Source organism: Hemitrygon akajei, chromosome 4 (genome assembly GCF_048418815.1).
Source record: "Hemitrygon akajei chromosome 4, sHemAka1.3, whole genome shotgun sequence".
In the NCBI taxonomy this organism is placed as follows: Eukaryota; Metazoa; Chordata; class Chondrichthyes; order Myliobatiformes; family Dasyatidae; genus Hemitrygon; species Hemitrygon akajei.
In genome coordinates, this window is record NC_133127.1 from 630,405 (window position 1) to 655,823 (window position 25,419).

The window sequence follows — 25,419 nt, forward strand, 5'->3', positions numbered from 1 at the left end:
CCTATTCCAATTCTGCTTTCTGTTGGTTAACAAATTCTCTATCCATGCTACTACATTAGCCCCAACTCTATGAATAGCCTAATGGATCCATTTCTTTCCAGATGCCTTGCTATTTCTTCTTTAATGATAACTTCAAGCATTTTCCCAACTACAGATATTAAACTAATTGGCCTATAGTTACTTGCCTTTTGCCTACATCCTTTTTTGAATAGTGGCGTGACATTCGTCATCTTCTAATCTGCCTGGAACTGCCCAGTGTCCAGAGAATTTTGGTAAATTATCACTAAAGCCTCAACAATAACTTCTGCCATTTCTTTCAGTACCCTGGGATGCATTCCATCAGGACCAGGAGACTTATCTATCTTCAGGCCCAAAAGTTTGCTCAGCACTACCTCTTTAGTGGTAGCTGTTGTATCGAGGTCCTCACCTCCCATCGCACCTGTAACATCTCTCTTTGGCACGTTAGATATGTCCTCCACCGTGAAGACCGACAAAAAAGTCATTCAAAGCCTCTGCCATTTCCTCATTACCCAATATCAATTCACCCTTCTCGTTCCCCAAGGGACGTACATTCACTTTAGCTACACTTTAGCTTTATATAATTATAAAAACTTTTATCATCTGTTATTTTTATAATTTGTGCTAGTTTATGTTCATAATCTAGCTTCCCCCATTTTTTAAATCGTTCACTTAGTGGTTCTTTGTTGCTTTTTAAAGTTTTCCGAGTCTTCTAGTTTCCTAGTACTCTTGGCAACTTTGAATGCATGAGCTTTTAGTTTGATGTGTTCTTTATTTCCTTAGTTATCCAAGGCTGGCTCTCCCCAGCCTTACGATCCTTGCTTTTAACTATTTAATATCCTTTTATTGAATACCGTGAAAAATCTCTTAGAAAATCTTCCACTGTTTCTCAACTATCCTGCACATATAGCCTGCATTCCCAGTCTACTCTAGCCAATTCCTCCCTCATCCCATTGTAGTCTCCACTGTTTAGGCATTAAACATTGGTTTTAGATCAAACTATTGTGCCCTCCCTTACCTTCTTGCGTATCCTTCTGTATTACCAGATATCCTTAGATATTTAATTCCCAATCCTCTTCACCCTGCAACCACATCTCTGTGATGGCTACTGAATCATATCCCTTTGTACTGAATTGAGCAGCAAGTTCACTGACCTTGTTTCGAATACTCCAGGCATTTCAAATAAAGTACCCTTACCCTCATTGTGCTTTTAAAATCTTGTAATCTTTTACTCTTTTGCACTTTAATTTTCTTCACTCCACTCCTTTCTCTTTTTTATCTTTTGCTTTTTCTTTATCTTTATCCACAATTTTCTTTTTTACTTTATCCATACTTCTCCAATCTATTGAACACAGCCCCTTACTATTTAGTTTAAAGTTCTAGTCACAGCCCAAGTTATGCAATTCACTAGGATCCAGGTCCCTTCATAGTTCAGGCGAAGTCTGTCTCAATGGTACAGCTCTCTCCTTTCCCAATACTGATGCCAATCTCCCATAAATTAAAACCCACTTCTCCAACACCAATCCTTGAACCATGCATTCATTTAACTCTCTAAACTTCTTGACCCTATGCCAGTTTGCATGTGGCTCAGGAAGTAACCCAGAAGAAATTAAAGGGAAGACTATTTGCTAACACGAATGAATCTGCAGATGCTGGAAATAAATAAAAAAACACAAAATGCTGGCAGAACTCAGCAGGCCAGACAGCATCTATGGGAGGAGGTAATAATGACGTTTCGGGCTGAAACCCTTCATCAGGAGTGATGAAGGGTCTCCTGATGAAGGGTTTCGGCCCGAAACGTCGTTATTACCTCCTCCCATAGATGCTGTCTGGCCTGCTAAGTTCTGCCAGCATTTTGTGTTTTTTTTAGACTATTTGCTAAATTGGCCAGCTGATGGTGTAGTGGCATCAGCACTGGACTTCAAAGCAGATGGTCCTGAGATCAAACCCAGCCAGGTCCCAAGTGGGCAGCAGCAGTATCTGAGCAGAAGAGAGGCCCAGCAAACTACTTCCGTATCTTGCCATGAAAACCCCATGGACTATATGGTCCATGAGCTCATGAAGAGTCAGCCTGGGCCTGGACTTAACAACTGAACAACAAAATTTTCTAAATTGAAAAAAAAATCAAAAATCTGAGGTGTAAAGGGACTTGGGAGTCCTTGTGCAGGATTCCCTAAAGGTTAATTTGTGGGTTGAATCTGTGATGGGGAAGGTAAATGTGACGTTAGCATTCATTTCAAGAGGACAAGAATATAAAAACAAGGATGTAATGTCCAGGCTTTATGAAGCACTGGTGAGGCTTCACTTGGAGTATTGTAGCAGTTTTGAGTCCCTTATCTTAAAAAGGATATGCTGGAGAGGGTTCAAACCAGGTTCACAAAAATTATTCCAGGATTGAATACTTCTCATATAAAGAACACTTGATGGCTCTGGGCCTGTATTCACTAGAATTCAGAAAAATGATGGGTGACCTTTCATAATGGAGTTCAGGAGGAATTTCTCCAGCCAAATCTGTGAACGTTGCCACTGGCAGCTGTGGAAATATTTACGAATATTTAAGACAGAGGTTGATAGAGGAGATTTACAAAGATATTGCCTGGATTGGGGAGCATGCCTTATGAAAACAGGTTGAGTGAACTCGGCCTTTTCTCCTTGGAGCGACAGAGGATGAGAAGTGACCTGATAGAAGTGTGTAAAATGATGAGAGGCATTGATCGTGTGGATTGTCAGAGGCTTTTTCCCAGGGCTGAAATGGCTGCAACAAGAGGGCACAGATTTAAGGAGCTTGGGAGTAGGTACAGAGGAGATGACAGGGGTAAGTTGTTGTTGTTGTTGGTTTTTTTTTTTTTTACGCAGAGAGTGGTGAGTGCGTGGAATGGGCTGCCAGCAAAGGCGGATACGATAGGGTCTTTTAAGAGACTTTTGGATAGGTACATGGAGCTTAGAAAAATAGAGGACTATGGGTACGCCTAGTAATTTCTAAAGTAGGGACATGTTTGGCACAACTTTGTGGGCTGAAGGGCCTGTATTGTGCTGCAGGCTTTCTATGTTTCTATTCTTGATTGATCAAGGCATGAAGGGATACGGGGAGAAGGCAGGAGATTAGGGCTGAGAGGAAAGACGAATCAGCCATGCTGAAATGGCAGAGCAGACTTGACAACAGACAATAGATGCAGGAGTAGGCCCTTTGGCCCTTTGAGCCAGCACCACCATTCATTGTGATCATGGCTGATCATCCACAATCAGTACCCTGTTCCTGCCCTCTCCCCATATCCCTTGACTCCGCTATCTTTAAGAGCTCTATCTAACTCTTTCTTGAAAGCATCCAGAGAATTGGCCTCCACTGCCTTCTGAGGCAGAGCATTCCATAGATCCACAACTCTCTGGGTGAAACAGTTTTTCCTCAACTCCGTTCTGCTGCAGCTCCACAAATTATGTATTAAGGAACTGGAGCTGCAACTTGAACACCTTAGGCTCATACAGGACAATGTGGAAGTGATAGGAGCAACAAGGAGGTAGTCACCCATAGGTTGCTAGACTGGGTGACTGTCTAGAGAAGGAAGAGAAATGCACAGCCAGTGAGCCAGTGCAGAGAATCCTTGTGGCAGTTCCCCTCAATAACAAGTATACCACTTTAGATACTGTTGAAGGAGAAGACCTACCGGGGGGGAGGGGCCACAGTGACCATATCTCTGGCACTTAGTATAGTGCTGTGGCTCAGAAGAGAAAGGTGAAGAGGACTGCAGTGGTGACAGAAAATTCTATTGTCAAAGGAACAGAGACGATATTCTGTGGGTGCAATAGAGATACCTAGAGGGTATGTTGCCTCTCAGGTGCCAAGGTCAAATGACATTCTCAAAGGGGAGACCGGAAAGCCAGAAGTAATGGTGCATATGGCAGCAAAGACATAGGTAGAGGTGAAGAGGTCCTAAAGAGAGATTTTAGGAAGTTAGATAGAAAGCTGAAGAACAGGACCACCAGGGTAGTAATCTTTGGACTGCTGCCCATGCCATGTACGGTGTGGGTAGGAATAGGATGACTTGACAGGTGCAGGAAGCAGGGGTTCAGATTTATGGACATTTGGGACCTCTTCTGGAGAAGGTACGACCTGTACAAAATGGATGGGTTACACCTGAACCCAAGGGGAACGACTAACCATAGAACCATAGAACACTACATCACAGTACAGGCCCTTCAGCCCTCCATGTTGTGCCGACCCATATAATCCTAAAAAAAAAAGTACTAAACCCACACTACCCCATAACCCTCCATTTATCTTTCATCCATGTGCCTGTCCAAGAGGCTCTTAAATACCCCTAATGTTTTAGCCTCCACCACCATCCCTGGAAAGTCATTCCAGGCACTTACAACCCTCTGTGTAAAAAACTTACCCCTGATGTCTCCCCTAAACTTCCCTCCCTTAATTTGGTACATATGCCCTCTGGTGTTTGCTATTGGTGCCCTGGTAAACAGGTACTAACTATCCACCCTATCTATGCCTCTCATAATCTTGTAGACCTCCATCAATCCCCTCTCATTCTTCTACGCTCCAAAGAGAAAAGTCCCAGCTCTGCTAACCTTGCTTCATATGACTTGTTCTCCAAACCAGGCAACATCCTGGTAAATCTCCTCTGCACCCTCTCCATAGCTTCCACATCCTTCCTATAATGAGGTGACCAAAATTGAACACAATACTCTAAGTGTGGTCTCACGAGAGATTTGTAGAGTTGCAACATGACCTCTCTACTCTTGAACTCAATCCCCCTGTTAATGAAGCCTAGCATCCCATAGGCCTTCTTAACTATGCTATCACCTGTGCAGCGACCTTAAGGGATATATGGATTTGAACCCCAAGGTCCCTTTGTTCATCCACACTCTTAAGTAACTGATCATTAATCCTGTATTCAGTCTTCTGGTTGGTCCTTCCAAAATGCATCACCTCACACTTGTCCGGATTGAACTCCATCTGCCATTTTTCTGCCCAACTCTGCAGCCTGTCTATATCCTCTTGTAACCTTCGACCACCTACAGCTCCATCCACAACTCCTCCAATCTTCGTGTCATCCGCAAACTTACTCACCCATCCTTCTGCCTCTACATCCAGGTCATTTATAAAAATCACAAATAGCAGGGGTCCCAGGACAGATCCCTGCGGCACTCCACTAGTCATCGACCTCCAGGCAGAATACTTTCCTTCCACAACTACCCTCTGCTTTCTTCCTTTAAACCAATTTTTTATCCAAACAGCCAAGGTTCCACTTATCCCATGCCTCATAACTTTCTGGATGAGTCTCTCAATAGACAATAGGTGCAGAAGTAGACCATTCGGCCCTTCGAGCCTGCACCGCCATTCTGAGATCATGGCTGATCATCTACTATCAATACCCGGTTCCTGCCTTGTTCCCATATCCCTTGATTCCCCTATCCATAAGGTACTTACCTAGATGCTTCTTGAAAGTATCTAGAGAATTGGCCTCCACTGCCTTCCGAGGCAGTGCATTCCAGACCTCCACAACTCTCTGGGAGAAGAAGTTTTTCCTTAACTCTGTCCTAAATGACCTACCCCTTATTCTCAAACCATCTGGAACATATTTCCTGCCTCTATCTTGTCCAATCCCTTAATAATCTTATATGTTGCAATCAGATCCCCTCTCAATCTCCTTAATTCCAGCGTGTACAAGCCCAGTCTCTCTAACCTCTCTGCGTAAGACAGTCGGGACATCCCAGGAATTAACCTTGTGAATCTACGCTGCACTTCCTCTACAGCCAGGATGTCCTTCCTTAATCCTGGAGACCAAAACTGTACACAATACTCCAGGTGTGGTCTCACCAGAGCCCTGTACAAATGCAAAAGGATTTCCTTGCTCTTGTACTCAATTCCCTTTGTAATAAAGGCCAACATTCCATTAGCCTTCTTCACTGCCTGCTGCACTTGCTCATTCACCTTCAGTGACTGATGAACAAGGACTCCTAGATCTCTTTGTATTTCTCCCTTACCTAACTCTACACCTTTCAGATAATAATCTGCCTTCCTGTTCTTACTCCCAAAGTGAATAACCTCACACTTATTCACATTAAACGTCATCTGCCAAGTATCTGCCCACTCACTCAGCCTATCAAGTCACCCTGAATTCTCCTAACATCCTCATCACATGTCACACTGCCATCCAGCTTAGTATCATCAGCAAACTTGCTGATGTTATTCTCAATGCCTTCATCTAAATCGTTGATGTAAATCGTAAACAGCTGTGGTCCCAATACCGAGCCCTGTGGCACCCCACTAGTCACCACCCGCCATTCCGAGAAACACCCATTCACCGTTACCCTTTGCTTTCTATCTGCCAACCAGTTTTCTATCCATGTCAATATTTTCCCCCAATGCCATGAGCTCTGATTTTACCCACCAATCTCTCATGAGGGACCTCGTCAAATGCTTTGCTAAAGTCCATGTAGACCACATCCACTGCCCTACCCTCATCAATTTCTTTTGTTACCTCTTCAAAAAACTCAATCAGGCTCATGAGGCACGATCTTCGCTTCACAAAGCCATGTTGACTATCCATGAGTGGACTGTACTTCTCCAAATGCTCGTCGATCCTATCCTTAAGAATCCTTTCCAGTAGCTTGCTTACCACTGACGTAAGACTCACCTGTCTATAGTTCCCAGGTTTCTCCCGATTACCTTTTTTAAACAAGGGAACTACATTTGCCATTATCCAGTCCTCTGGCATTTCCCCTGCAGCCAAAGAGGATTCAAAGATCATAGCTAAAGCTCCTGCGATCTCTTCTCTCAATTCCCACGACAACCTGGGGTGTATTATATCCGGCCCTGGGGAATTATCAATCTTAATGTTTTTAAGAAGATCCAGCACTTCTTCTTCCTTAATCTCCACACTGTCCAGCACACCAGCCCGCTCTACTTTGACCTCATCCTGATCAAGATCCTTTTCAACTGTGAATACTAAAGCAAAGTATTCATTTAGGACCTCCCCAATCTCCTCTGCTTCCAGGCACGTTGCCCTCTTTATCTTTTAGCGGTCCCACCTTCGTTCTCGTCATCCTCCTATTCTTCACATATGCATAGAACACCTTGGGGTTCTCCTTAATCCTACATGCCAAGGCCTTCTCATGTCCCCTTCAAGCTCTCCTAAGTCCTTTCTTTAGCTCCTTCCTGGCTACCCTACATTTCTCTTAAGCCCCTCCTACTTCCTGCTTCTTATATCTAACATATGCTTCCTTTTCCCGCTTGACGAGTTGCCTCATGTGTTTCGTCAGCCACAGTTCCCTTTTCCTACCATTTTTTCCTTGCCTCAGTGGGACAAACCTATCCTGAACCCAGCTCAAGTGGTCCCTAAACTTCTCCCACATTACTTCTGTGCTTTCCCCTTTGAACATCTGTTTCCAAGTTACTATCGCTAATTCCTGCCTTATCCCTTCAAAATTAGCCCTTCCCCAGTTAATCACTTTACCATTTCGACTGATTTTATCCCTTTCCATAGCTATGCTGAAGCTAAGGGAGTTGTGGTCACTCTCACCAAAATGCTCTCCCACCAAGAGGTTTGTCACCTGACCAGGTTCATTACCTAGAACTAGATCCAGTATAGCCTCTCCTCTCGTCAGCTGGTCCACATACTGTCAGGAATCCTTCTTGAACACACCTGACAAATTCAGCCCCATCTATCCCCCTTGCACTCAGGAGGTGCTAGTCAATATGAGGGAAGTTGAAATCACCCATAACTACCACCCTGCATTTCCTGCACCATTCTAAAATCTGCCTGCTTATCTGCTCCTTGGTTTCCCGAGGGCTATTTGGGGGCCTATAGACTACTCCCAGCACAGTGATTGATCCCTTCCTATTTCTGACTTCCACACAGACTGACTCCGTGGACACTCCTTCTGCAGCGTCCTCCCTTTCTATAGTCGTGATACTATCCCTGACCAGCAATGCCACTTCCCCCCACTTTTCTACCTCCTATCCTATTCCTTTTAAATCACCTGAACCCCGGGACCTGCATCATCCAATCCTGCCCTTCCTCCAACCAAGTTTCAGTAACGGCCACAACATTGTAGTTCCACGTACTAATCCATGCTCTAAGTTCATCCTCCTTGTTCCTAATACAACTAGCATTGAAATAGACACATTTCAACCCCTTTAACTGGCTATAATTATGTTCTGTCCGCTGCCTGTCCTTCCTCATCATCTCAGAACTCTTAGCATCATGCACTTGTCCTTCTACCTTAATCCCTGCACTCACATTCTGATTCCCACCCCCCTGCCAAACTAGTTTAAACCCTCCCCACCCAACAGCTCTATCAAACCTGCCCGCCAGGATATTGGTCCCCCTGGGATTGAAGTGCAACCCGTCCTTTTTGTACAGGTCCCACCTGCCCCAAAAGAGGTCCCAATAATGAGGAAATCTGAATCCCTGCCCCCACTCCAATTCCTCAGCCACGCATTTATCCTCCACCTCATTCTATTCCTAGTCTCACTGTCACGTGGCACAGGCAGTAATCCTGAGATTGCTATCTTTGAGGTACATGCTTTTCAACTTCCTTCCTAACTCCCCGTAGTCTTCTTTCAGGACCTCTTCCTACCTATGTCATTGGTACCAATATGTACCACGACCTTTGGCTGTTCTCCCTCCCACCACAGGATATCTTGAAGGTGATCAGAAACGTCCCAGACCCTGGCACCTGGAAGGCGAACTACCATCCAAGTTTCGTTCCTGTGTCCACAGAATCGCCTGTCTGAATCCCTGACTATAAGAGTCCCCTATCAACATAGAACATAGAATAGTACAGCACATTACAGGCCCTTCGGCCCACAATGTTGTGCTGAGCCTCAAACCCTGCCTTCGATATAACCCCCCACCTTAAATGCCTCCATATACCTGTCTAGTAGTCTCTTAAACTTCACTAGTGGATCTGCCTCCACCACTGACTCAGGCAGTGCATTCCACGCACCAACCACTCTCTGAGTGAAAAACCTTCCTCTAATATCCCCCTTGAACTTCCCTCCCCTTACCTTAAAGCCACGTCCTCTTGTACTGAGCAGTGGTGCCCTGGGGAAGAGGCACTGGCTGTCCTCTTTGTCTATTCCTCTTAATATCTTGTACATCCTCTACATAGCACCATCCAGAGACAGAGAAGCAGTTTCAGCTACAGGTTACTATCGATGCAATGCTCCTCAGACAGGATGAAGAGGTCAATACTCCCCAATGCCATTAGGCTTTACAATTCTACCGCCAGGACTTAAGAACTTTTTAAAAGCTATTATTAATGCTTTTTGAGATAGTGATTTAGATGCATATCATATTTTTTACTGAGTTAAGTATTGTATGTAATTAGTTTTGCTACAACAAGTGTATGGGACATTGGAAAAAAAGTTGAATTTCCCCATGGGGATGAATAAAGTATCTATCTATCTATCTATCATCTCTATCATGTCTCTTCTCATCCTCCTTCTCTCCAAAGAGTAAAGCCCTAGCGCCCTTAATCACTGATCATAATCCATACTCTCTAAACCAGGCAGCATCCTGGTAAATCTCCTCTGTACCCTTTCCAATGCTTCCACATCCTTCCTATAGTGAGGTGACCAGAACTGGACACAGTACTCCAAGTGTGGCCTAACCAGAATTTTATAGAGCTGCATCATTACATTGCGACTCTTAAACTCTATCCCTCGACTTATGAAAGCTAAACCCCCATAAGCTTTCTTAGCTACCCTATCTATCAGTGAGGCAACTTTCAGGGATCTGTGGACATGTACCCCCAGATCCATCTGCTCCTCCACATTACCAAGTATCCTGCCATTTACTTTGTACTCTGCCTTAGAGTTTGTCCTTCCAAAGTGAACCACCTCATACTTCTCCGGGTTGAACTCCATCTTCCACTTCTCAGCCCACTTCTGCATCTTATCAATGTCTCTCTGCAATCTTCGACAATCCTCTACATTATCCACAACATCACCAACCTTTGTGTCATCTGCAAACTTGCCAACCCACCCTTCTACCCCCACATCCAGGTCGTTAATAAAAATCACAAAAAGTAGAGGTCCCAGAACAGATCCTTGTGGGACACCACTAGTCACAACCCTCCAATCTGAATGTACTCCCTCCACCATGACCCTCTGCTTTCTGCAGGCAAACCAATTCTGAATCCACCTGGCCAAACATCCCTGGATCCCATGCCTTCTGACTTTCTGAATAAGCCTACCGTGTGGAACCTTGTCAAATTCCTTACTAAAATCCATGTAGATCACATCCACTGCACTACCCTCATCTATATGCCTGGTCACCTCCTCAAAGAACTCTATCAGACTTGTTAGACATGATCTGCCCTTCACAAAGCCATGCTGACTGTCCCTGATCAGACCATGATTCTCTAAATGCCCATAGATCCTATCTCTAAGAATCTTTTCAAACAGCTTTCCCACCACATACGTAAGGCTCACTGGTCTATAATTACCCGGACAATCCCTACAACCCATTTTTGAACTAGGGGACAACATTTCCCTCCCTCCAATCCTTCGGTACCATTCCCGTGGACAACGAGGACATAAAAATCCTAGCAAGAGGTTCAGCAATCTCTTCCCTTGCCTCGTGGAGCAGCCTGGGGAATATTCCGTCAGGCCCAGGGACTTATCCGTCCTAATGTATTTTAACAACCCCAGCACCTCCTCTCCCTTAATATCAACATGCTCCAGAACACCAACCTCACTCATATTGTCCTCACCGTCATCAAGTTCCCTCTCATTGGTGAATACCAAAGAGAAGTATTCATTGAGGACCTCGCTCATTTCCACAGCCTCCAGGCACATCTTCCCACTTTTATCTCTAATCGGTCCTACCTTCACTCCTGTCATCCTTTTGTTCTTCACATTATTGAAGAATGCCTTGGGGTTTTCCTTTACCCTACTCGCCAGGGCCTTCTCATGCCCCCTTCTTGCTCTTCTCAGCCCCTTCTTAAGCTCCTTTCTTGCTACCCTATATTCCTCAATAGACTCATCTGATCCTTGCTTCCTAAACCTCAAGTATGCTGCCTTCTTCCACCTGACTAGATTTTCCACCTCACTTGTCACCCATGGTTCCTTCACCCTACCATTCTTTATCTTCCTCACCGGGACAAATTTATCCCCAACATCCTGCAAGAGATCCTTAAACATCGACCACACGTCCATAGTACATTTCCCTGCAAAAACATCATCCCAATTCACACCCGCAAGTTCTAGCCTTATAGCCTCATAATTTGCCCTTCCCCAATTAAATATTTTCCTGTCCTCTCTGATTCTATCCTTTTCCATGATAATGCTAAAGGTCAGGGAGCGGTGATCACTGTCCCCCAGATGCTCACCCACTGACAGATCTGTGACCTGACCCGGTTCGTTACCTAATACTAGATCTAGTATGGCATTCCCCCAGTTGGCCTGTCAACATACTGTGTCAGGAATCCATCCTGGACACACTTAACAAACTCTGCCCCTGTTATTTCATTTGCTACTTCTTTGCCCATTCCCCTAAACTATCTAAGTCTCTCTGCAGGCTCCCCGTTTCCTCAACAGTACCCGCTCCTCCAGCTACCTTTGCACATTAGCAAATTTAGCCACAAATCCATTAATACCATAATCCAAATCATTGATAAACATTGTAAAAGGCAGCGGTCCCAACACCGACCCTTGTTGAACTCCACTGGTAACCGGCAGCCAGCCAGAATAGGATCCCTTTATTCCCACTCTCTGTTTTCTGCCAATGCTCAATCCATGCTAGTAATTTCCCTGTAATTACATGGGCTCTTATCTTGTTAAGCAGCCTCATGTGTGGCACCTTGTCAAAGGCCTTCTGAAAATCCAAGTACACCATATCTACTGCATCTCCTTTGTCTACCCTGCTTGTAATTTCCTCAAAAAATTGCAGTAGTCTGGCTGGATTTTCCTTTCAGGAAACCATGCCGGTTTTGGCCTATCTTGTCACGTCTCCAGGTACTCCATAATCTTATTCCTAACAATCGATTCCAACAACTTCTCAACCACTGATGTCAGGCTAACAGGTCTATAGTTTCCTTTCTGCTGCCTCCCACCCTTCTTAATTGTGGAGTAACATTTGTAATTTTCCAGTCATCCGGTACAATGCCAGAATCTATCGAATCTTGAAAGATCACCGTTAATGCCTCAGCAATCTCTCCAGCTGTTTCCTTCAGAACCCAGGGGTCCATTCCATCAGGTCCAGGAGATTTATCAACCCTCAGACCATTAAGCTTCCTGAGCACCTTCTCAGTCATAATTTTCACTGCACAGATTTCACTTCCCTGACACTTTTGAATATCCAGTATACTGCAGATGTCTTCCAATCTGAAGACTGATGTCCACAGTTAGCACTTCTGTCTTACTGACATTGAGTGCAAGGTTGTTTGCTGCGACACCACTCCACTAGTTGGTATATCTTGCTCCTCTCTGCCTTCTCATCTCCATCTGAGAATCTACCAACAATAGTTGTACCATCAGCAAATTTATAGTTGGTATTTGAGCTATGCCTAGCCACAGAGATAGGTATAGACAAAGTAGAGCAGTGGGCTAGGCACACACGCCAGAGTTGATCATCAGCAAGGAGGATATATTATCACTAATCCACACAGATTGTGGTGGTCCAGTTAGGAAGTCATGGATCCAATTGCAGAGGGAGATACAGAGTTCCAGGTTCTGTAACTCAGGATTATGCGAATGAGGGTGTTTAATGCTGAGCTATAGTCGATAAACAGTATCCTGACATAGGTGTTTGTATTGTCCTGGTGGTCTAAGGCCATATGAAGAGCCATTGAAATTGCATCTGCTGTTGAGCTATTGAGGCAATTGGCAAATTGCAGTGGGTCCAGTTCCTTGTTCAGGCAGGAGTTCAGTCTACTTATGACCAATCTCTCAAAGCATTTCATCACTGTAGATGTGAGTGCTACTAGCTGCCAGGCATTAAGGCAGCTCACATTACTCTTCTTTGGCACTGGTATAATTGTTGCCTTTTTGAAGTAAGTGGGAACTTCAGCCCCTAGCAGTGAGAGGTTGAAAATGTCCTTGAGTACTCCTAGTAGTTGGTTGACACAAGTTTTCAGAGGCTTGCCAGGTACTCCATCAGGGCCTTCCACCTTGTGAGAGTTCACCCTCTTTTAAGACAGCCTGTCATCGACCTCTGAGACAGATATCACAGGATCACCGATTGCAGCAGGGATGTTCACAGGTGCAGTTATATTCTCCCTTTCAAAGTAGGCATAGAAGGTGTTGAATTCATCTGGTAGTGAAACATCGCTACCATTCATGCTATTGGGTTTCACTTTGTCAGAAGTAATATCTCGCAAATCCTACCAGAGTTATCGTGCATCCGACGTTGCCTCCAATCTCGTTCGAAATTGTCTCTTTGCCCTTGAAAAAGCCCTCCGCAAGTCATAGCCTAGTTTTCTGGTACAGACCTAGGTCACCAGCCTTGAATGCCACAGATCATACCTTCAGCAGACGACATACCTTCTGGTTTATCCACTTCTTTTGGTTTAAGAATGTATAGAATGTACTTTGCAGGCACACACTCATCCACACCAATTTTAATGGTCGGTAACAACTGCAGTATACTCATCCAGATTCGAAGATGAATCCCTGAATAAGGTCCAGACCACCTATTCAAAGCAGTCCTGAAGCGCTCCTGTGCTTCCCTTGTCCATAGCTTCTTGGTCCTCACTGCTGGTGCTGCAGTCTTCAGTTTCTGTCTATACTCAGTGTGTAGATTCAGTACAGATAGATGATCAGACTTCCTGAAGTGAGGGCGTGGAATAGCACGGTAGGCATTCTTGATGGTGATGTGACAATGGTCCAGTGTGTTGTTTCCTCTGGAATTGCAAGTGATCTGTTGACGGTGATTGTTCAGTGATTTTTTTCAGACAGGCCTGGTTAAAATCCCCCAATTGTGTGCAGTTTTGGTCCCCTAATCTGAGGAAAGACATTCTTGCCATAGAGGGAGTACAAAGAAGGTTCACCAGATTGATTCCTGGGATGGCAGGACTTTCATATGAAGAAAGACTGGATCGACTCAGCTTATACTCACTGGAATTTAGAAGATTGAGGGGGGATCTTAGTGAAACGTATAAAATTCTAAAGGGATTGGACAGGCTAGATGCAGGAAGATTGTTTCCGATGTTGGGGAAGTCCAGAACGAGTGGTCACAGTTTAAGGATAAAGGGAAAGCCTTTTAGGACCGAGATGAGGAAAAACTTCTTCACACAGAGAGTGATGAATCTGTGGAATTCTCTACCACAGGAAACAGTTGAAGCCAGTTCATTGGCTATATTTAAGAGGGAGTCAGATGTGGCTAAAGGGATCAGGGGGTATGGAGAGAAAGCAGGTACAGGGCTCTGAGTTGGATGATCAGCCATGATCATACTGAATGGTGGTGCAGGCTCGAAGGGCCGAATAGGCTACTCCTGCACCTATTTTCTCTGTTTCTATGCTTCTAAAACGATGGTAAAGGCGTTAGGGTGCACTGTTTCGTGCATGTTGATCCTATTGCTCAGATCATCTAAAGCCTGACTGACTTTGGCCTGAGATGGAATGTCTACCGCTACCAAAATGATCACCGAATGATCTCTCGTGGTAGGTAAAATGGACGGCACTTAACTGCTAGATATTTCAGGTCCGGTGAGCAGAATTGGGACAGCATTGACATATTTGTGCACCAAGAGGAGTTGATCATGAGGTATACTCCTCCACCTCTATTTTGAGAGATTCTATAGATCTATCCAGATGGTGTACAGTAAATCTATTGATCTGAATCGCTGCATCCATTATGGAAGGGATTAATAAGGATTCTGTGAAACAAAGGACACAAGCGGTCCTAATGTCCCTCTGATTCAGCACCTTAGATCTGAGATCATCGATTTTATTCACCAGAGGCTGCAAAAATGCCACCAAGATAGCCTAAACTTCCCTTTCAGCCATGGTTGTCTGTCCCTTTTTTCTTCTGAGGGACATATCAATACTGTGCCTTGTGAACGATTCCCAGCCATCTTTGCTCTGCCATCATCCCACCAGTATCCTCCAATCCACCTGGGCAAGTTCCTCTCTAATGCCTCTATAATTCCTTTTATTCCATTGTGATACTGCTACATGTGACTTATGCTTCTCCCTCTCAATCTGCAGTATGAATTCCATCATATTATGATCACTGCCTCATAAGGTTTCCTTTATGTTAACCTTCCTGATAAGCTCTGGGTTATTACACTACACCCAATCTAAGATAGCCTTTCCCCAAACAGGCTCAAGCACAAGCTGCTCTAAAAAGCCATCTTGTGGGCATTCAACAAATTCCCTCTCTCGTGATCCAACACCGATCTGATTTTCCCAATCCCACTGCACACTGAAATCCCCCATTACAATTATGTCATTACCATATTACATGCCTTTTCCAGCTCCCTTTGCAAACTCAACCCCACACCTTGGCGACTATTTGGAGGCCTATTAACGATTCCCATAATGGTCCTGATGGAATGCATCCCAGGGTATTGAAAGAAATGGCAGAGGTTATAGTTGAGGCTTTGATGATAATTTACCAAAATTCTCTAGACTCTGGCCAGGTCACGCCATCGATCAAAAAGGATGCAGGCAAAAGGCAGGTAACTAAGTGGAACAAGTGCTACACCTGCCCTTACACTTCCTCCCTCAGCACCATTCAGGGCCCCAGACACTTCACCTGTGAGTCGGCTGAAGTGGTATACTGCGTCCGGTGCTCCCGGTGTGGCCTTTTATATATTGGTGAGACCTGACGCAGACTGGGAGACCGTTTCGCTGAACACCTACACTCTATCCGCCAGAGAAAGCAGGATCTCCCAGTGGCCACACATTTCAATTCCACGTCCCATTCCCATTCTGATATGTCTATCCATGGCCTCCTCTACTGTCAAGATGAAGCCACACTCAGGTTGGAGGCATAACACCTTATATACCGGCTGGGTAGCCTCCAACCTGATGGCATGAACATTGACTTCTCTAACTTCTGTTAATGCTCCTCCTCCCCTTCTTACTCCATCCCTGATATATTTAGTTTTTTTCTCCCCCTCCTTTTTTTTCTCTCTTTCTGCCCATCACTCTGCCTGTTCTCCATCTCCCTCTGGTGCTCCCCTCCCCTTTTCTTTCTCCCTAGGTCTCCCGTCCAATGATCCTTTCCCTTCTCCAGCTCTGTATCCTTTTTGCCAATCACCTTTCCGGCTCTCAGCTTCACCCCACCCCCTCCGGTCTACCATTTTGCATTTTCCCCTCCCCCTGCTACTTTGAAGTCTCTTACTATCTTTTCTTTCAGTTAGTCCTGATGAAGGGTCTCAGCCCGAAACGTCGACAGTGCTTCTCCCTATAGATGCTGCCTGGCCTGCTGTGTTCCACCATTTTGTGTGTGTTGCTTAACTATAGGCCAGTTAGTTTAATATCTGTAGTTGGGAAAATGCTTGAAGCATTCGTTAAAGAAGAAATAGCAAGGCATCTGGAAAGAAATGGATCCATTAAGCAGACGCAGCATGGATTCCGCAAAAGGCAGGTTCTGTTTGACAAACTTACTGGAGTTCTTTGAGGATACAACAAGTGCAGTGGATACAGATGGACATTACTTACTTGGATTTCCAGATGATGTTCGATAAGATGCCACACAAAAGACTTATCCATAAGATAAGGATGTATAGAGTTGGGGATGATGTAGTAGCATGGATAGAGATGGATAATCAATAGAAAGCAGAGCTGGGATACATAATGTAACTCTGGTTGGCAATCAGTGGTGAGCAGTGCGCTGCAGGGGTCGGTGCTAGCCCAAAACTGTTCACGATATACATTAATGATCTGGAAGAGGGGGACTGAGTGTAGTGTATCTAAGTTTGCTGATGACACTAAATTGAGTGGAAAAGCAAATTGTGCAGAGGACAGGGAGTGTCTGCAGAGAGATATAGATGGGTGAAGTGAGTGGGCAAGGATCTGGCAGATGGAGTACAATGTTGGTAAATGCAAAGTCACCCACTTTGGAAGGAAAAATGGAAGATCAGATCATTTTTAAATAGTAAAATAATGTGCAGAGGGACTTGGGAGCGCTTGTCCATGAATCGCAAAAGGTTGGTTTGCAAGAAGGCAAATGGAATGTTGGCCATTGCTAGAGGGATTGAATTGAAGAACAGGGAGATTATGCTGCAACTGTACAGGTGAGGTCACACCTGGAGTACTGTGTGCAGTTCTGGTCTCCGTACTTGAGGAAGGATATACTGGCTTTGGAGGCAGTGCAGAGGAGGTTTACCAGGTTGATTCCAGGGATGAGGGGGTTAGACTATGAGGAAAGTTTGAGTTGCCTGGCACTATACTCACTTAAATTAAGAATAAGAAGAGATCTTACAGGAACATATAAAATTATGAAAGGGATAGATAAGATAGAGGCAGGATAGTTGTTTCCACTGGTAGGTGAGACTAGAACTAAGGGACATAGCCTCAAGATTCGGGGGAGTAGATTTAGGCCAGAGATGAGGAGGAACTTTTCCCAGAGAGTGGTGGATCTGTGGGATTCTCTACCCAACCAAGCAGTCGAGGCTACCTCAGTAAATATATTTAAGACAAGGTTGGATAGATTTTTGCACAGTCGGGGAATTTAGTGTTATGGGGAAAAGGCAAGTAGGTAGAGATGAGTCCATGGTCAGATCAGCCACGATCTTTTTGAATGGCGGAGCAGTCTCGACAGGCCAGATGGCCTATACCTGCTCCTATTTCTTATGTTTTTTTTACCCTTGCAGTTTCTTAACTCCACCCACAAAGATTCAACATTCTCTGACGCTATGTCACTTCTTTCTAAAATCATAATTCCATCTCTTACCAACAGAGCCACACCACAACCTATGCTTTCCTGCCTGTCCTTTTGATATAAAGTATATACTTTGATGTTAAGCTACCAACTATGGCCTTCTTTTAACCATGACTTAGTGATGCCCACATCATACCGACCAATCTCTAACTGCTCCACAAGTTTGTCCACCTTATTCTAAACGCTACGTGCATTTAAATACAGCAGCTTCAGTCCTGTATTCTACACCCTTTTGAATTTTGTTTCTGTGGTACAATTTAACTCTTTACTCTATCTGCATTTGTACCCAATCATTGGCTTGTCCTTACTTACATTCATGTTACACCCATCATCTACTTGTAAACCTGCTGGCTCATCCTTAGCTCCATCATCCCCCATCCCCCTGGTTCCCATCCCCCATTCATACTGATTCCCACCATTCTATGAAATCTGTTTCATTGGGTCCACTAGTTTCCCAGCTTACTTGCATATTGTGAAGTTCCCAATGATCACTGTAACATTCCCTTCCTTACGTGCATTTCTTTCTCCTGGTACATTTTGTACCCCACATTTGACTGCCATTCACAATCTTTTTAGCTTAGTTTATTTTCCTCTGGTATGTTTCAGTAATAGCTGTAATGTCTCAGTCCTATGTACCTCCCCTTGCAGAGTTCATTTCCCTTACCAGCCAGGCTCCTTGCATTAAATGCAGTTCAGTATACAAGACCTTCCTTAATCCTTGTCTCGTTTCTGCCTCAGCTGTTTACTGGACTTGCTCATTTCAACTTCAGTATCTGTCTCAACTTTCATCTGTCAAATGATATTCTCTGGAAGGACTAGCTAATTTAACACACAGAAATTAATTACATTATATATTCTCTGTGAGGCATAGAACTGGTAGCCAATCAAACCCAATATACTCCCCACTGCTTATCCTGAGCTTCTGGCTCCATCTGCCACTCACCTCTCCCCTAGTGATTCCTATGGTTACTTCTATTACTTATTTCAGTCCAGCAATGGTAGTGCTTGTGCTCCTGCTTAGTCCCCTTCAACAACTGTCTCCCATCTACAAACCTCTCTCCTCCCACCTCACTCCTTCTACATCTCATTTTTTTCTTTGTCTGCCTCGATCATCCACCTGCTACTGTTTCCCAACTCCACACCACTATCTCACTCCTCACTATCTGGCGCACCCTGCCTCTTTCATCCACCAAATCACCTTGGGCTCCTACCTCACCACGCTTCCTCTCCTTTTTAAGACAGGCCATCTCCCCTCTCCACTCTCAGTCCTGTCGCAGAAATTCAACAATTCAGCTTGATGTTCCACAGCAGGATCCTCTCACCTATCAAACACAGTAATGACTACAACCCATAGTCTCCAGCAGGTTCCACTCAAGCACTGGACCCATAACGGATATACTTAAAATACTCTGCGATAATCCCACCTGTTAACATTTGCAGTAATGGAACAGCATTCTTTGGTGCAAAGATGTCACTAATGTATCAAGTTATGCTTACACCAAGTGGGTCCAGTAATAGCTTCATCTCAACGTACACTTCAGACAGGCAAAGAAGGAAAGAACACTGAGTATATGTTGAAATAACCTTCACAGACAAGAAATGACGTAACCTTCAGCAGTTCTTGCCAAGCAGACCTTCCAATGGATTATACTGAATTTACTCAGAGGATTCCCTCATCTCGGACCATAAGACATAGAATGCTTGAATTAGGCCATTTAGCCCACCGAGTCTGCTCCACCATTCCGTTATTCAAGACCCCACTCAACCCCATACACCTGCCTTCTTGCCATATCCTTTGATGCTCTGACCGATCGGGAAATAATCAACTTCCACCTTAAAGATACCCACGGAGTTGGCCTCCGCCACAGTCTGTGGCAGTGCATTCCACAGATTCACTACTCTCTGGTTAAAAAAAATTCCTCCTTAACTGTTCTAAAAGGTCACCCATCAATTTTGAAGTTCTGGAGACTCCCACCAAAGGAAGCATCTCCACATTCACCCTACCCAGTCTTTTCAACATTTGATAGGTTTCAATGAGATCCCCATGCATTTTTAATTTCAGTGAGTACAGGCCCAAAGCTGCAAAATGCTCCTCATATGTTAAACCCTTCACTACCAGAATTATCCTCATGAACCTCCTCTGGAATCTCTCCAATGACAACACATCCATCCTGAGATATGGGATCTAAATATACAGGACCATGCCAGAATCAAGCGATTCTTGAAAGATCATGACCAAGGCATCCGTTATCTCTTCAGCAACCTCTCTCAGGACTCTGGGATGTAGTCCATCTGTTCCAGGTGACTTGCCTACCTGAAGCCCTTTCAGTCTGCCTAGCATTTTTTCACAGAAAACCTACAAAACAATACAGGCCCTTCGGCCCACAAAGTTGGGCCGAAAATGTCCCTACCTTAGAAATTACTAGGCTTACCTATAGCCCTCTATTTTACTAAGCTCCATGTACCTGTCTAAAAGCCTCTTAAAAGACCCCATCATATCCACTTCCATCACCGTTGCCAGCAGCCCATTCCATGCACTCACCACTCTCTAAGTGAAAAACTTACCCCTGACATCTGCTCTGTACCTACTCCCAAGCATTGTGGCAACCATTTCAGCGCTGGGAAAAAGTCTCTGACTATCCACACGATCAATGCCTCTCATCATCTTGTACAACTCTATCAGGTCACCTCTCATCCTCCTTCGCTCCAAGCAGAAAAGGCCAAGTTCACTCAACCTATTCTCATAAGGCATGCTCCTCAATACAGGCAACATCCTTGTAAATCTCCTCTGCACCCTTTCTAAAGCTTCCACATCCTTCCTGTAGTGAGGTGACCAGAACTGAGCACAGTACTCCAAGTGGGGGTCCTATATAGCTGCAACATTACCTCGTCTCCTAAATTCAATTCCACGATTGATAAAGGCCAATACAGCATATGCCTTCTTAACCAGAGTCAACCTGTGCAGCTGTATTGAGCGTCCTATGGACTCAGACCCCAAGATCCCTCTGATCCTCCACACTGCCAAGATACTTACCATTAATACTATATTCTGCCATCATATTTGACCTACCAAAATGAACCACTTCACACTTGTCTGGGTTGAACCCCATCTGCCACTTCTCAGCCCAGTTTTGCATCTTATCAATGTCCTGCTGTAACCTGACAGCCCTCCACACTATCCACAACACCCCCAACCTTAGTGTCATCAGCAAACTTACTAACCCATCCTTCCACTTCCTCATCCAGGTCATTTTTAAAAATCATAAAAGAGTAAGGGTCCCAGAATAGACCCCTGAGGCACACCACTGGTCACCGACCTCCATGCAGAATATGACTCGCCTACAACCACTCTTTGCCTTCTGTGGGCAAGCCAGTTCTGGAACCACAAAGCAATGTCCCCTTGGATCCCATGCCTCCTTACTTTCACAATAAGCCTTGCACGGGGTACCTTATCAAATGCCTTGCTGAAATCCATATAAACTACATCTACTGCTCTTCCTTCATCAATGTGTTTAGTCACATCCTCAAAAAATCTAATCAGGCTTGTAAGGCACGATCTGCCCTTGACAAAGCCATGTTGACTATTCCTAATCATATTATACCTCTCCAAATGTTCATAAATCCTGCCTCTCAGGATCTTCTCCATCGACTTACCAACCTCTGAGGTAAGACTCACTGGTCTATAATCTCCTGGGCTATCTCTACTCCCTTTTTTGAATAAAGGAACAACATCTGCAACCCTCCAATCCTCCAGAACCTCTCCCATCCCCATTGATGATGCAAAGATCATCGCCAGAGGCTCAGCAATCTACTCCCTCGACTCCCACAGTAGCCTAGGGTACATTTTGTCCAGTCCCAGTGACTTATCCAACTTGATGCTTTCCAAAAACTCCAGCGCATCCTCTTTCTTAATATCTACATGCTCAAGCTTTTTAGTCTGCTGCAAGTCATCACCACAATCACCAAGATCCTTTTCCATAGTGAATACTGAAGTAAACTATTCGTTAAGTACCTCTGCTACTTCCTCCGGCTCCATACACACTTTCCCACTGTCACACTTGATAGATCCTATTCTTTCACGTCTTATCCTCTTGCTCTTCACATACTTGTAGAATGCCTTGGGGTTTTCCTTAATATTGACCGCCAAGGCTTTCTCATGGCCCCTTCTGACTTTCCTAATTTCCTTCCTAGTAGCCTTATAATCTTCTAGATCTCTAACATTACCTAGCTCTCTGAACCTTTTGTAAGCTTTTCTTTAATTCTTGACTAGATTTATTACAGCCTTTGTACACCACAGTTCCTGTACCCTACCATAACTTCCCTGTCTCACTGGAACATACCTATACAGAACTCTACACAAATATACCCTGAACATTTGCCACATTTCTTCCGTACTTTTCCCTGAGAACATCTGTTTCCAATTTTAAGGCTCCAATTTCCTGCCTGATAGCCTCATGTCCCCTTACTCCAATTAAACGCATTTCTAACTTGCCTGTTCCTATCTCTCTCCAATGCTATTGTAAAGGAGATAGAATTATGATCACTATCTCCAAAATGCTCTTCCACTGAGAGATTTGACACCTGACCAGGTTCATTTCCCAATACCAAATAAAGTACAGCCTCTCCTCTTGTAGGCTTATCTACATACTGCGTCAAGAAACCTTCCTGAATACACCTAACAAACTCCACCCCATCTAAACCCCTTGCTCTAGGGAGATGCCAATCAATATTAGGAAAATTAAAATCTCCCATCACGACGACTCTGTTATTATTACACCTTTCCAGGATCTGTGTTGGCACTTGGCCAAGTGGTTAAGTCATTGGTCTAGTGATCTGAAGGTCGCTAGTTTGAGCCTCAGCTAAGTCAGCATGTTGTGTCCATGAGCAAGGCACTTAACCACACATTGCTTTGCGACGACACTGGTGCCAAAGGACTGTATCGGTCCTTGCCCTTCCGTTGGACAACATTGGTGGCGTGGAGAAGGCAGACTTGCAGCATGGGCAACTGCTGGTCTCCCATACAACCCTGCCCAAGCCTGCGCCCTGGTAACTTTTCAAGGTGCAAATACATGGTCTCTCGAATCTAACAGATGCCTATATTCCAGGATCTGTTTCCCTATCTGCTCCTCGATATCCCTGTTACTATTGAGCAGCCTATAAGAAACACCCAGTAAAGATATTGACCCCTTCCTGTTCCTAACCTCCACCCACAGAGACTCCGTAGACAATCCCTCCATGGCGTCCCACTATCTCTGATCAACAGTGCCACGCCCCACCTCTTTTGCCATCCTCCCTTTCCTTTCTGAAACATCTAAAACCCGGCACTTGAAGTAACCAATCCTGTCCCTGAGCCATCCAAGTCTCTGTAATGGCCACCACATCATATCTCCAAGTACTGATCCACGCTCTAAGCTCATCCGCTTTGTTCACAACACTCCTTGCATTAAAATAGACACATCTCAAGCCTTCGGTCTGAGCGCGTCCCTTCTCTGTCACCTGCCTATCCTGCCTCTTGCACTGTCTACAAGCTTTCTCTATTTGTGAGCTAACCTCCTCTTCCCCAGTCTCTTCAGTTCGGTTCCCACCCCCCAACAATTCTAGATGTTCCTTTGTAATAGCAATGGCACTCACTGCTGCTCCCTGACACTCATGGACCTTTGGCACACTACTGATGTCTTCCACAGTGAAGACTGATGCAAAGTACTCATTAATTTCATCTCCTATTTCTTTGTCCCCCATTACTACCTCACCAGCATCATTTTCCAGGTGTCTAATATCAACTCTCTCCTCTCTTTTACTCTTTGTACAACTAAAAAATACTTTTATTATCTTGCTTTATATTATTATTATAATCATCGGTTAGTTTGCCCTCATATTTCATCTCTTCCCTCCTAATGCTGCCAACACGACCAGCATTTTCCCTCTAATGTAAGGGGGATGTGGAATAGTGAGGGAGGGGCGTCAGGGATGGAGAGGCGTAGAGGAGGAGAGGATGGGGTGGAGGGTAATGGAGAGGGAGGGGTCGAGGGTAGGAGGGATGGGGTAGAGGGGTGGAGGGGTTGGGGGAGGAGGGGTCGGGGACGTGGGCGAGGAGGGATCGGGGATGTAGGGGAGCAGGGATCTGGGATGGGCGGAGGAGGGGTCGGGGAGGGGGTAGGAGGGGGATAGAGGAAAGGAGGGGGAGTAGGAGGTTTGGGATAGGAGGGGAATGGGAAGGGACGTGAAGACATTATTCGCCGCCAGATCTCCAGCCCGCGATTTACCGGATACACCAGGTTTCTCTATGAGGATCTCGCGAACGGCGGGGAACCACAATCCGATTCATTCAACATGCCTGAGAACGATTTTCTCACCGAACTAAATATTTTTTTCATCGAATTGGATCATTTTCGGCGTTTCCACATTTTCCACATATTCCCATTTATTCCAATCGCCGCGATGAAAATATTCACATCCGGCCGCTGCAGGAAACCAAACCAGTTTCAACAAATCAGAGGAAAGATAAGCATGTAATTGACTTACAGTTTAACCAATTGGAAATGGGAATGAAGGAGTGAGGGAGGGATAGGGGAGCGGGGAGGGGAGAGAGAGAGAGAGAGAGAGAGAGAGAGAGAGAGAGAGAGAGAGAGAGAGAAAATAGGGGAGTAGTATTGAGTGAGGGGTAAGATGGGAGTTTGGAAGGAGATGGTGGTCTGAACAGTGCCGTATAAAACAGCAGTCTTGTCCTCTTGAAATGAATGCTAACATTTCATTTGCCTTCCTCACCATCAACTCATCCTGCAAATTAATCTTTACAGATTGATTAATTACAGAACTCCCACATACATTTGCACCTCTGCTTTTTGAATCTTCACCCCATTTAGAAAGTAGTCTATACCTTTATTATTTCTACTAAAGTGTATGACTAAACACTTCTCTACACTATATACCATTTGACAAGGTGATGAGAGAGATAGATGAGAGTAGGGCAGTGGATGATGTCTACATGAATTTTGAACAAAAGACCCTCATGGGAGGCTAATCCAGAACATTAAGATGCATGGGACCCACAACAAATTGGTTGTTTGGATTCAGAACTGGCTTGCGCATTGAAAGGACTTACTTGAGCTAGAAGTCTGTAATTAGTGGAGTTCTGCAGAGAGCTGTGCTGGGACCTCTGCTGTTTGTGATGTATATAAATGAGATGAATGAAAATGTAGATGGGTGGGTAAGCAAATTTGCAAATGGTACCAAGATTGGTGGAGTTATGCATAGCGTAGAAGACTGGCAAAGAATACAGCATGATCAGTTGCAGATATGGGTAGAAAAATGGCATATGGAATTTATAACATATAACCATATAACAATTACAGCACGGAAACAGGCCACCTCGGCCCTTCTAGTCCATGCCGAACACTTATTCTCACCTAGTCCCACCGACCTGCACTCAGCCTCCATTCCTTTCCTATCCATATACCTATCCAATTTTTTTTTAAATGACAAAATCAAACCTGCCTCTACCACGTCTACTGGAAGCTTGTTCCACACAGCTACCACTCTCTGAGTAAAG

General features: G+C 44.7%; 1 protein-coding gene across 1 annotated transcript in view; it reads right to left on the minus strand.

The window, feature by feature from the left end:
• Positions 1-24,336, minus strand: part of LOC140725862 (F-box only protein 41-like) — a 123,436-nt gene extending 99,100 nt beyond the window's left edge. Inside the window, exon 1 of the mRNA XM_073041807.1 lies at positions 24,224-24,336. The gene's annotated coding sequence lies outside the window, so the exon portion shown is untranslated. The remainder of the gene's footprint in view (positions 1-24,223) is intronic.
• Positions 24,337-25,419: the final 1,083 nt, after the last annotated feature.